This window comes from Hibiscus syriacus, unplaced genomic scaffold (assembly GCF_006381635.1).
Source record: "Hibiscus syriacus cultivar Baekdansim isolate YM2019G1 unplaced genomic scaffold, ASM638163v2 tig00112281_pilon, whole genome shotgun sequence".
NCBI classification, from domain to species: Eukaryota; Viridiplantae; Streptophyta; class Magnoliopsida; order Malvales; family Malvaceae; genus Hibiscus; species Hibiscus syriacus.
The window spans coordinates 113019-123984 of NW_024063292.1; the positions used below are offsets into that span (position 1 = coordinate 113019).

General features: G+C 39.0%; 1 pseudogene; it reads right to left on the minus strand.

Moving 5' to 3' along the window:
* Positions 1-6809: 6809 nt before the first annotated feature.
* LOC120177038 lies at positions 6810-10966 on the minus strand (annotated as a pseudogene).

The following is a 10966-nucleotide window of genomic DNA, read 5'->3' on the forward strand; positions in this document are numbered from 1 at the left end:
CATCGAGTTTTGGTGACCAATCTTTCCTTCGAGGGTTCACCACCTTCTCAAGGATTTTTTTGACTTCTCGATTAGACACTTCATCTTGCCCATTTATTTACGGGTGATATGCCGTGGCAATGTTATGTCGCACTCTATATTTCTATAATGCCTTGGCAATTAGCTTGTTATCAAAGTGGGTGCCTTCATCACTGATAATGGCCCTTGGTACTCCAAATCGAGTGAATATGTTTTTATGAAGAAACTTGAGCACCGTTTTCGAGTCATTCCTCGGTGTTGAAATTGCTTTAACCCATTTAGACACATAGTCCACCGTGAGCAAGTTGTATAAATCTCCAAAGGAAGATGAGAATGGTCTCATGAAATCAATGCCTCACACATCAAAGAGCTCTATCTCTAAAATATTTTACAGCGGCATTTCGTGTCGTCTGGAAATGTTTCCAGTACGCTGGCATCTATCGCACGCTTTGCAAAATTCGTGGGCATCCTTGAATAGTGATGGCCAATAGAAGCCTGATTGGAAGACCTTTGTAGCAGTCCTCACACCTCCAAAATTCCCTCCACATAGTACTGTGTGGCAATGGTGTAAGATGTCACGTTGCTCTTTTTTGGGGACACACCACCGAATCATTTGATCGGCACATTACATGAACAAGTACGGTTCATCCCAAAAATAGAACTTGACATCATGCAGAAACTCTTTTTTCCCTGGCTGTTCAGTTCATAAGGAAAAACACCACTAACAAGAAAATTAACAAGATCAACGTACCACAGAATTGTCGTGGTATATACAATTTTCTCGTCAAGGAATTCTTCTTTAATATCAAAAATGTCATGGCATTCTGAAATGTTCTCGAGCCTAGATAAATGGTCTGTAACCTGGTTCTCAGTACCTTTCCTATCAATGACCTCTAAATCGAACTCTTACAGCAGTAATATCCATCTAATAAGTCTAGGCTTGGCATCTTTCTTGTTCACTAAGTATTTTATAGCTGAATGATCGGTGAGAACTATGACCTTGGTGCCTATCAAGTATGGCCTAAACTTGTCAAATGCAAATACTATGGTAAGTAATTCTTTCTCAGTGGTGGTATAGCTTAATTGTGCCTCATTCAAGGTACGACTAGCATAATATATAACATGAAAGATTTTACCTCTACGCTGCCCAAGCACAGCTCCCACGGAAAAATCACTTGCATCACACATTAATTCGAATGGTGTCGTCCAGTCTGGGGGAACTACGATCGGTACAGAGATAAGTCTTTTCCTCAGGTCTTTGAATGCTCCGTGGTATTTCTGATCGAACACGAACGTGCACAAGGGCTTGGATAGTGTGGAGAAGTCCTTGATGAATTAAAATCCAGCATGGCCAAGGAAACTCCGAATGCCCTTGACAGAAGTTGGTGGGGTAGCTTCTCGATCACCTCGATCTTAGCCTTGTCTACCTCAATGCCCTTTGCAGAAATTTTGTGGCCTAGAACAATGCCTTCGGTTACCATGAAATGACATTTTTCCCAGTTCAACACAAGATCAGCCTCCTCACATCGCTTTAGTACCTTTGCCAAATTGTCGAGGCATTTTTTGAAAGTCATCTCCAGAAACAGAAAAATCGTCCATCAAAATGTCTAGAAAATCCTCAACCATGTATGAGAATATGGCTTGCATGCAATGCTGAAAAGTTGTCAGGGCATTACAGAGTCCGAAAGGCATTCTTCGAAAAGCATAAGTGCCATAGGGGCACGTGAATGTTGTCTTCTCTTGGTCCTCTAGTACAACGACTATTTGATTATACCCTGAGTATCCATCCAAGAAACAATAATATGCCTTGCCAGCAAGTCGATCTAGCATTTAATCGATGAACGATAAGGGGAAATGATCCTTCTTAGTGGCCTTATTAAGCTTGCGGTAGTCCATGCAGATTCGCCACCCGGTGACTGTGCGTGTAGGTAACAACTCATTATCTTCACTTGTTACCACGGTCGTGCCTCCTTTCTTCGGTATACATTGAACGAGACTTACCTAAGAACTATCCAAAATAGGGTATATTACTCCAGCGTCAAGACATTTAAGAATCTCTTTCATCACAACTTGCTTCATGATTGGGTTTAATCTTCGTTGTGGCTCTATGGATTTTCCGTGGCATTCTTCCAGCATGATATTTTTGCATGCATATAGTTGGACTTATTCCCTTCATATCTTCCATCGTCCATCTTAACGCTTTCTTATGCTGTGACAAAACACTTAACAAACTAGATTCTTGGTTAGGAGTAAGGGCAGAGGAAATAATCATAGGCAAAGTTTTGTTACTACCTAGATAAGCATATTTAAGATGATGTGGCAAATTCTTAAGTTCTAGGGTAGGGGCATGCTGTAATGAGGGCTTAGGAGGAACAAACTCTTCAAAATTCAAAGGTTCAAAGCGTGTACCTACGCTAGCTTTTGAGGAAGCTAGCATGTCGTTCCTCAGTAGAAATATTATTAGGCTCTCCAGCCTTTAAGTCTTCAAATAGCCCCTCATTAGGTCCCAGCTGAATAAAATTATCTTGGCAAAATTAATCTGTTTCTTTCGTGATTGTTGTATCCACTTCTAAATTGCTCTGGCATTCTTCAGAATCATCCATGTACTTGAGAGATCGGAAGACATTCACAGTGACATGTTGATCGACCACTCGTATGGTCAGCTCATCCCTCTCGCAGTCGATAAGAATACGATCAGTAGCTAGGAAGGGTCTCCCCAAGATGATGGGTGTTGTGGCGTCAACCTCACAGTCCAAAATCATAAAATCAACAGGGAAAATGAATTTGTTAACCCGCACGATGACATCTTCAACTCGCCCTTCAGGACGCACATGTGAACGATCGGCTAATTGTAAGATGACAAATATGGGTCTTGCATTTCCTATCCCAAGCTTCACGAAAATTGACTTAGGCATCAAGTTTACGCTAAAGCCAAGGTCACATAGTGCCTTCCCAACAAACTTGTCTCCTATTGAACATGGAATGATAAAACTGCCTGGACCATGTCTCTTCGGTGGCAGCTTGCTTAAGGAGGAGCAAAATTCTTTTACCGTGGCAATTGTCTCATACTACTCAACCTTTCTCTTCTTGGTAACAATTTCCTTGAGGAATTTAGAATATGTAGGCATTTGTTTCATAGCCTCCAGAAAAGGAACATTAATTTGAAGTTGACTCAGAATGTCAACAAATTTTCTGAATTGAATATCCTCATTATGCTTCTTCAATCTCTGAGGAAAAGGAGGTGAGGGTCTAACTTCCTGTACTGATGGGGTGTTAACAAAAGTTGCCTTGGCATTTTTGTTTGCCCCCTCAGTTTCTTTACTTGATGAACCCTCATTCTTATCCTCTTCTACTGGTGCTTCTTCCTGCACTTCTTGCTCAGCTTGCACTGTCTCAGGGGGCGAATCATCCTTCGGTCTTCCCCCAAACTTGTCTTCAACATTAATTTGTGTACCACTTCGGAGAGTTAACACACTACATTGCTCTTTGCCAAGAGTTTTAGAGACTTCAGTGTCACTCGGCAAATGTCGTGGTATGCGTTCTCGTAATGTCACGACAATTTGTCCAACCTGACTCTCCAATGCCCTCAGTGATGAACTATGGCTCTAAAGCAGGGCCCTTGATTTTTTATAGAGGTCATGTGGTCTTGCAGCATTGTCTTCGTTGTTGCTATGAACTCTTACATTGTGGCCTCCAAAGAACTGGTGTTTGATGAAGATGGTCCTCCCTTGTTAGAATTATGTCATGGCATATTCGATTGAAAATTATGGGAGTCATTGTAATTCTGTTGCCGAGCTGGTTGAAGTGCATTATGGTTCCTTGATTTCCCCATTAAAAGTTTGGATGTTGACGCCATCCAGGATTATATGTGTTGGAATAGGGGTTGTTGTTGCCTCGATTGAAGTTGCCTACAAAGTTGATAGATTCTTGATTGGTTGGGCAGTCACTCTCATTGTGATTGCCGTGGCATAATAAACATGCTGAATTGGTTACCTTTACTTCTCTCACCTCACTTGGCCTTTGTAAATTCTTCAACATATTGGTGATAGCAGCAAGTTGGGCGGATAACGAATCCTTAGAATCTAGCTCGAAAGCTCCATGTGATTTGCGCCCAACTCTAAGCCTTGTGGATGGAAACTGATAAACATTGATGGCAATCCTATCTAAAATGTCAAATGCCTCTGCTGGCGATTTGTCAAGTAATGTCCCATTTGCCGAGGCATCTAGCATCATCATCGTGGGTGCATTTACTCCATTATAGAACATCACCTCTTGTATCCAATCTTGAAAAACATGATTCAAACATTTGCGAAGTTATCCTTTGTATCGATCCCAGCACTCATACGTGGACTCGTCATCAGCTTGACAAAAAGAAGCAATGTCGTTCCTTAGTTGGGTGTTCATGTTTGGAGGACTATACCGCATCAAATTGTTTTTGCACAGATCAGTCCACGACTCTATTGAACCCGCTGGAACACCACTCAACCAAGCACTTGCTCGGTCATGCATAGAATATAGGAATAGCTTCAATTTCAGAACTTCTTCATGCTCTCCTTGTTGGCAAAAAGAATCACACACCTCCAAAAAGTTACGAATATGCTGTCTGGCCACTTTTACCTAGAAACAAGCCAATCACCTTAGATCTACGATTATTACCTTTGATTTTTTGAATATTTCGACGCTGGTGGAAGAACCACTGTGGCTTTCGAAGAAATAGAGAATTCTTTTTCTTTCTCAATCTTTATTTATATCTTCTTATTCTTTTTGGATTTCTTTTCCTTTTTGTTATCTCTCAATAATTTTTTTTTGATCCCTTGAAAATGGTCTCCCTTTTTCCTTTTATGGTGCTACATGTGTGTTTGATGGTTTGCTTCGGTGTTACCAAGAAAATAGGACACGATTGTCCTATTTTTTGGATTTGATAGTCTAAGATTTGATCTCCCTTTTCTTAAACAAGTAAAAAAATTAAATAATTTTTTTTTACTAATTTTTGGCATCTTGGCTGACTAATTGATGCGTTGATGGCAGGTTGAAACGTCAGCTGTGGTAGGAGCAGACAACGACAGTCAGTGGCGCAACAGGAACATTTTTATCAAAAAATGAAACATTGATGGTGAAATACTTCAAAATAAGAATAAAAATCAAAAATGATTATTATATTAAATGTTAGAGAAATTTTGACCTTAAAATAAAATATTATGTAAAAATATTACAAAATAATAAACTTTAAGTAATAATTTTAATATTATGTGTAAATGAAAACCTTGTGACTACGAGTGCCGAGCCCAAAGGCAGAAAAAATATCTGAACATATAATTTAATTGTGTGGGAGTCGTAACCGACAGATTAATTGGGTTACCTTACAGCAGTTAATGAAGTTCCCATAAACATTGGAGTAAACCTACGGATCGGATGCATCACTTTTTGGCGACATGCGGCAGCAGATCTTCCTGCCACATCCAACACTGGGGACGAAGATCCCAACTTCATCTTCCAATGCATAGGTCGGTCATATAATTAAACCCTTTCACCTATAGATAGCCTTTTGGATCATTTACACCCACAACGCAAACCCTAATTTCGTAATTTTACTCTCAGTTCATTCAAACAATAAAGCGTTCACCAAGCAAGTGACAGAACGTTCACCAAGCAAGTGACAGAATGGTCTATTTAGAAAAAGGTATAATGTGAAAATAAATGTACAAAATGTAATCAAAGTTAATTTTAGGCGTTTAGCTTTAAATTTTTAGATGGTTAAACTATAACCGTCTTTGAATTTAGTAGTTATCTGAAACATATCAGTTATATAAAATTTTAAAAAAAAATTATTTAAAAAACACTTAAAATTATTATTTAAAAAAACTAAAATTTTTAAATTATAAAAAACTTCAAAATCTTTTAAAAAAACTAACTCCAATCCCCTCACCACCACCGACCGCCACAATCACTGGTAATCGACCAAAATCTTGATGACGCGTGACCACCTGAACACCCAACGGTCGAACCTTCGTGTTTCAAGCGATGATTGCAGTGCAAAATGAGTAATTGCATCGACTTATTGATTTTGACCAAAGATGATGATTACAACGACTCAAACAACAAATCTTCACACCGTGCATTGGAATCCGATTAAATGAAGTAAATAAATTATTTTTAAGGGTTTAAGGATTTTTTGTCATTAAAAATTGGATTTTTATAAATAAATTATTTTTTATTTTTTAAAAATATTTTTTTTTAATTTCTATAAGTCTGATGCATATCATTTAACAGTCCAATTTAACAAAAACACCTAAAAATGTAACATCAAAAATATTAAACATATATTTTTAACGAAAAAAATCTTTAAACACTTAAAATTAACTTTATTTATATTTTAAATTAACTACTCTCGGTAATTTTAAAATTTTAATATTGTCCAAACAATACAAGAATAATACAAGTCAATTATAAGAACTTATAATGTTCAAGTTGGATAATAGAAAATAAGTCTATAACTTAAACTAAGTATAAAAATGATATAATGTAACTTAACATATTTGCTTAAATCAGGATTAAAATTTTGAGACTTTTAAAAAATATAGAGACTAAAAGTAATCAAATGAGAGTATAAGGATTAAATCCACAAATTATGAAGAGATTAATAGAATTTAACCACAAAGGATATATTAAGAATTGAAAAGGTCCTATAAATAAAAATGTCTTTGGGCTCACATAGTTGTATGTAGTAGTAGAAATTTACATAAACATAGTGAATTCTAGTGATGCAGTTGGCATCCATACAAAAGATTGCACTACCGTTCTTCAGAATGGAATTTGCTCCAAGCTTCCTGACACCAAGTTAGTTTATAACAAACTTTCAGTGTCCTTCATTTCTAAGGCTCCCATATCAACTATAATGGTCAATAGGCACAAGCCATGTTCCCAAACTGACCTTTAGAAGATCAAAGACCTTTTCGCAGATATACTTGTGCTGAATGCTTGCACCCCGTTGCTGTAATTTGTCAGGACGAACACAAAGTGTAGCTTTCCTGTATTCTTTCATTACAGCACCTGAAGTTATGACTTCAGTTAGCGGAATTGGTTGCCAACCACTCTCGGGGCCGGAGGATCTGTCGATGAAGAAACTCAGTTTTTAAAATAGCATAGCAGACAAAGGAATTTTCGATGCTTGACTAAGCAAATTATGGATGTTATAGCCTACATATTGCAAAGTAGAAAGCAATGCACACAGGTTGCCTGACCACCTCTTCACATCAGCATCCACAGTTTCTGCTAATCGCTGCAAAGAGAAAATGCAAAGATTTGTAATCATGAAAAATATCACTGGTAAAAAACACCCAAGAATACATTTCTTTCTGCTTGCTCCCTTTGAGCAATAAGATCAATCATATTCTTGTCTTCAAGAGCTTTTGCCTGCAATCCAAAAAAACTTGATGTTATTCTGCTATACATATATGCGCATTCCAGATTTTGTGAAGAAGAAATCATACCGCACGTTCAGCTGTTCGTTGATGTCTCTCTAGTCTAGCTTTACACCTCTGAGCTGGTTCACCTTCAACCCCTTCTTACACAAAAAGTATCTTTTTTATAATCTGAAAAGCAAACCAGAATTTATATTTTCTTTCTTTCGATGATCTTATAAACCTACCATTATATGCAGAGGCATGCAGGTAGTGTAAACCACCAAAAGTACTGGTCCTCTGAAAATGTAGATCCTGTCAATTTAGGCCTCACTTGAATGCTGCCTCTGACCATGAATTTCATAAAAATAGAAATTAAGGACAATCTTACCGAGGACGAAAAGCTTGTTGTAAGTCCACTGTGTCTAGAAGAAGATGAAACTTTATCTGACATAGACCGTTCTACTCGTTCTCTTGCCTCAAAAGCAGCCCTTTCAGCCATTGCCTTTTCCACAGCATGCTCTCGAGCCTCTGCATTTTCCCTCTCCACAGCAGCACGTTCTGCTTCGAGTCTGACCTCCACGGAAGACTTCTCCCTAGCTTCCGCACACGCCTTCTCTAATCTATCATGTGCCTCTGCCATTGCTCTTTGACGAGCTTCAGCAGTTGCTCTTTCTAGAGCAGCCCTTTCTGCCCTCTCATGAGCTTCAAGAGCTGTTCTGTCAGCAGCCATCCTATCTTTTTCCCTTTCCCTCTCTCTTTCTTCTTCTTTTGTTCTAAGACGTTCATTTTCCAGTTCTCTTTCTCTTTTCCGCCTTTCAGCTTCGTCTTCAGATGCAAGGCTGTCATCAATATTCTTGCCCTTCCTTTCTGCGCTCTGTCTTATTTTAACCTGTTGAAAGGTTCCGTTAACGCTTCCTTTCCCTAACTCAGATGCTTTAGCAGCTTCTGGTTGCCTTTCAGTTTCAAAAGATTCTTTCACCGGTTGAGCTGACACGTATTTATCCTTATTTTCTTCAGATGTGAGGGAACCTGGGCCTCCTTGATATACCTTGCTCTCTCCCTCCACTCAAAAGCAAATTTCAACCCTCGATCTCCAAGTGATTGATTGTCTTGACATTTCTTCCTATAATCCAGATTACTGACCACATCAGATACCACACCCACATGATGCTCTCCCCTCATGCTGATGATTTTCTAAAGCAATTTTCTTTTTCTTCCCACTTTCAGCTCTTTCAGTTTTCTGATACACATTTCTCCCTTCAGATCTTCACTTTCTTCCAGTTCAACTACTTTTTGATTCAGTTCATCTTCTGTATCTTGCACCTCTTTCAGTTGTTTGATATAATCTCTTTGCTCAATTGCTTCCTGGAGCATTTTCTCAATGTTTTCTTTTTTACAAGCCTTTTAGTATAATAGTCACTTCATCTCTTTCAATAATCGCCTTTTGTTGTTTCGCATTCTTCCTTTCTCAGTAACTTCCTTTGAGCTTCTGTTACTTTCAGGATCATCCTGATAGAGAGCCTCTCGCTGTTCTCTCTCATATATTCCTGCAGGCGTGCTTTTTTCACTCTTTTCTCGTTCTCTATCTGTTCTAGAGCCATCCTCCATATCCTCTCACTTTCTTCTAGTTCACGTGCCGCCTCCTCTTTCTTCTCAATATCTCCTCGTTCAAAGACATCCCCTAACCTTTTTTTCTCCTCTTCCCTTTCTAGATACTCATGGACTCTTTCGGATTTTCACTACTTTTACTAGTTTGTTTCTCCTCTTGCTCATTCTCTTTCTCTTCGACAGCCGGCCCAACTCCAAGTTCATTGTCTTTTTCCTGAACATATAACCACTTCTCACATTTTCCTAATTCATCAGCTTCAACTAATTTCTTACCATTAACAGCCTTACTGGCCTTTTCCTCAACTTTTCCATTAGACTTTGAACCTAGTTTTATACAGCTTTTGGTTCCCTCTCTCTTCCTCTCTTGTACTTCTTTGGCATTCTTCAGGTTTACTTGAGTTTTGTCCATAGCTTCTTTCATAGCAGCTGCAGAGGCCACGTCAGTTGAGCTCGCGTCTATCTCAACATTGAAGAAAGGAGGTGACCCAAGACCCATTCTCCCTCCAGTAGGAGCATTTTGACCATTTTGATAGTAACCACTTTCGCCATTGACGAGTGGTGGAGGTCTAGAGGGCGGTGGCACGTGTGACGGCTCTGTTCTTAGGTTGATATCTGAAATTGTTACAAAAATCTCATTGAAACAAGCACCATTTCTCCCACATTCTATCGCATTCGAATCGTTTGTAAATGTTTGTTCACCAGCAGTTTGGCTAGAAGAATCGGACACAATTCTTTCCAAGCTGTTTTTCTTTGTAATTCCCTCAGTGATGTCGAAATCGATATATCATCAGTCACATGCAATGGTGGATTCTCGTCGTCCGTGTTTTGCAAGGGATTTTCAAGTATACAAGTGTATCCGGGGTCATGCAGCTGCGTGACCCCATTTGACTGATCCCCGTTGCTGCTAAGACAGCCTTGTGATATGATATATCTAACTCAAAGTGCTATCAATTGGCTCGCAACTACCTCCATTAGAGACATACCGATAAATTCCGATATATTCCATAATGATCCGATCCTACTGACAGAGACTCTATTTCTGCCTGCATCCTATGAGAGGAAACAAATGAATTTCCATCATCGAAATTACCCCAGATTACATAAAAAAAATCAACCAAAACATATCTAGAAGTTTTACACAGTACACAGACAAGTAATATGCATCAGTTCTTGTTAGAAATTATGTTAATTCAAACACCAAAAGACGAGTACTACACTACAACGAAGAATTACAGGTGCAGAAATATTGGCCCCTAAAATAAGTAACCAAACTATACAAGATCAAAAGATAGGCTGTCGCCATAAACCAAGTTAAAATATTCAAGACGAGTTAGCCCACAGAGAAAAACGTCAAAGTGCCAAAAAATATGAATAAAACTAAACACTTTCCAGTGCAGTAGCTATCATACTAAATTTCCTACATATGGTAGCCCCGAAAAATGTGCTCATTTCTTGTTCTGAAAATTAGTATTAATATCAAACTATTATAACATCTCAGAAAATAAGTAATGAGCGTACCAAGCTTCATCTGAAAAACCACCATCACAAGCATGATCGTCACCTCCGTTGGCTGATCTCATCAGCTCCTCGTACGAACCCGCGTAGTCTTGAAATCTGCTGAAAACCTCGCCGTAGTTAAACCTCGGATTCCGTGCATCAAACATAACCTCGTCGTTATCGTCTACCAACGGAAGATTCAACACCGGAATCGACACACCACGAGAAGCGTGAAATCCACCGAAAATCTCGGTATAGTCCTCGGCCTCGGAGAAAAAGCCTGGCCACTATAGGTGCCGAACCTCGGCGGACCACCGAAATAGTCATCGTACATGGTTTTGCTCGAGAAGTTGGTGGTTTCATTTCAAGAAGCTGTTCGCTTGGTGAGTGTAGCCTGGGAAGCATACCTTCTTGGTTTCAGAATGCGAGAGATTTTCCAT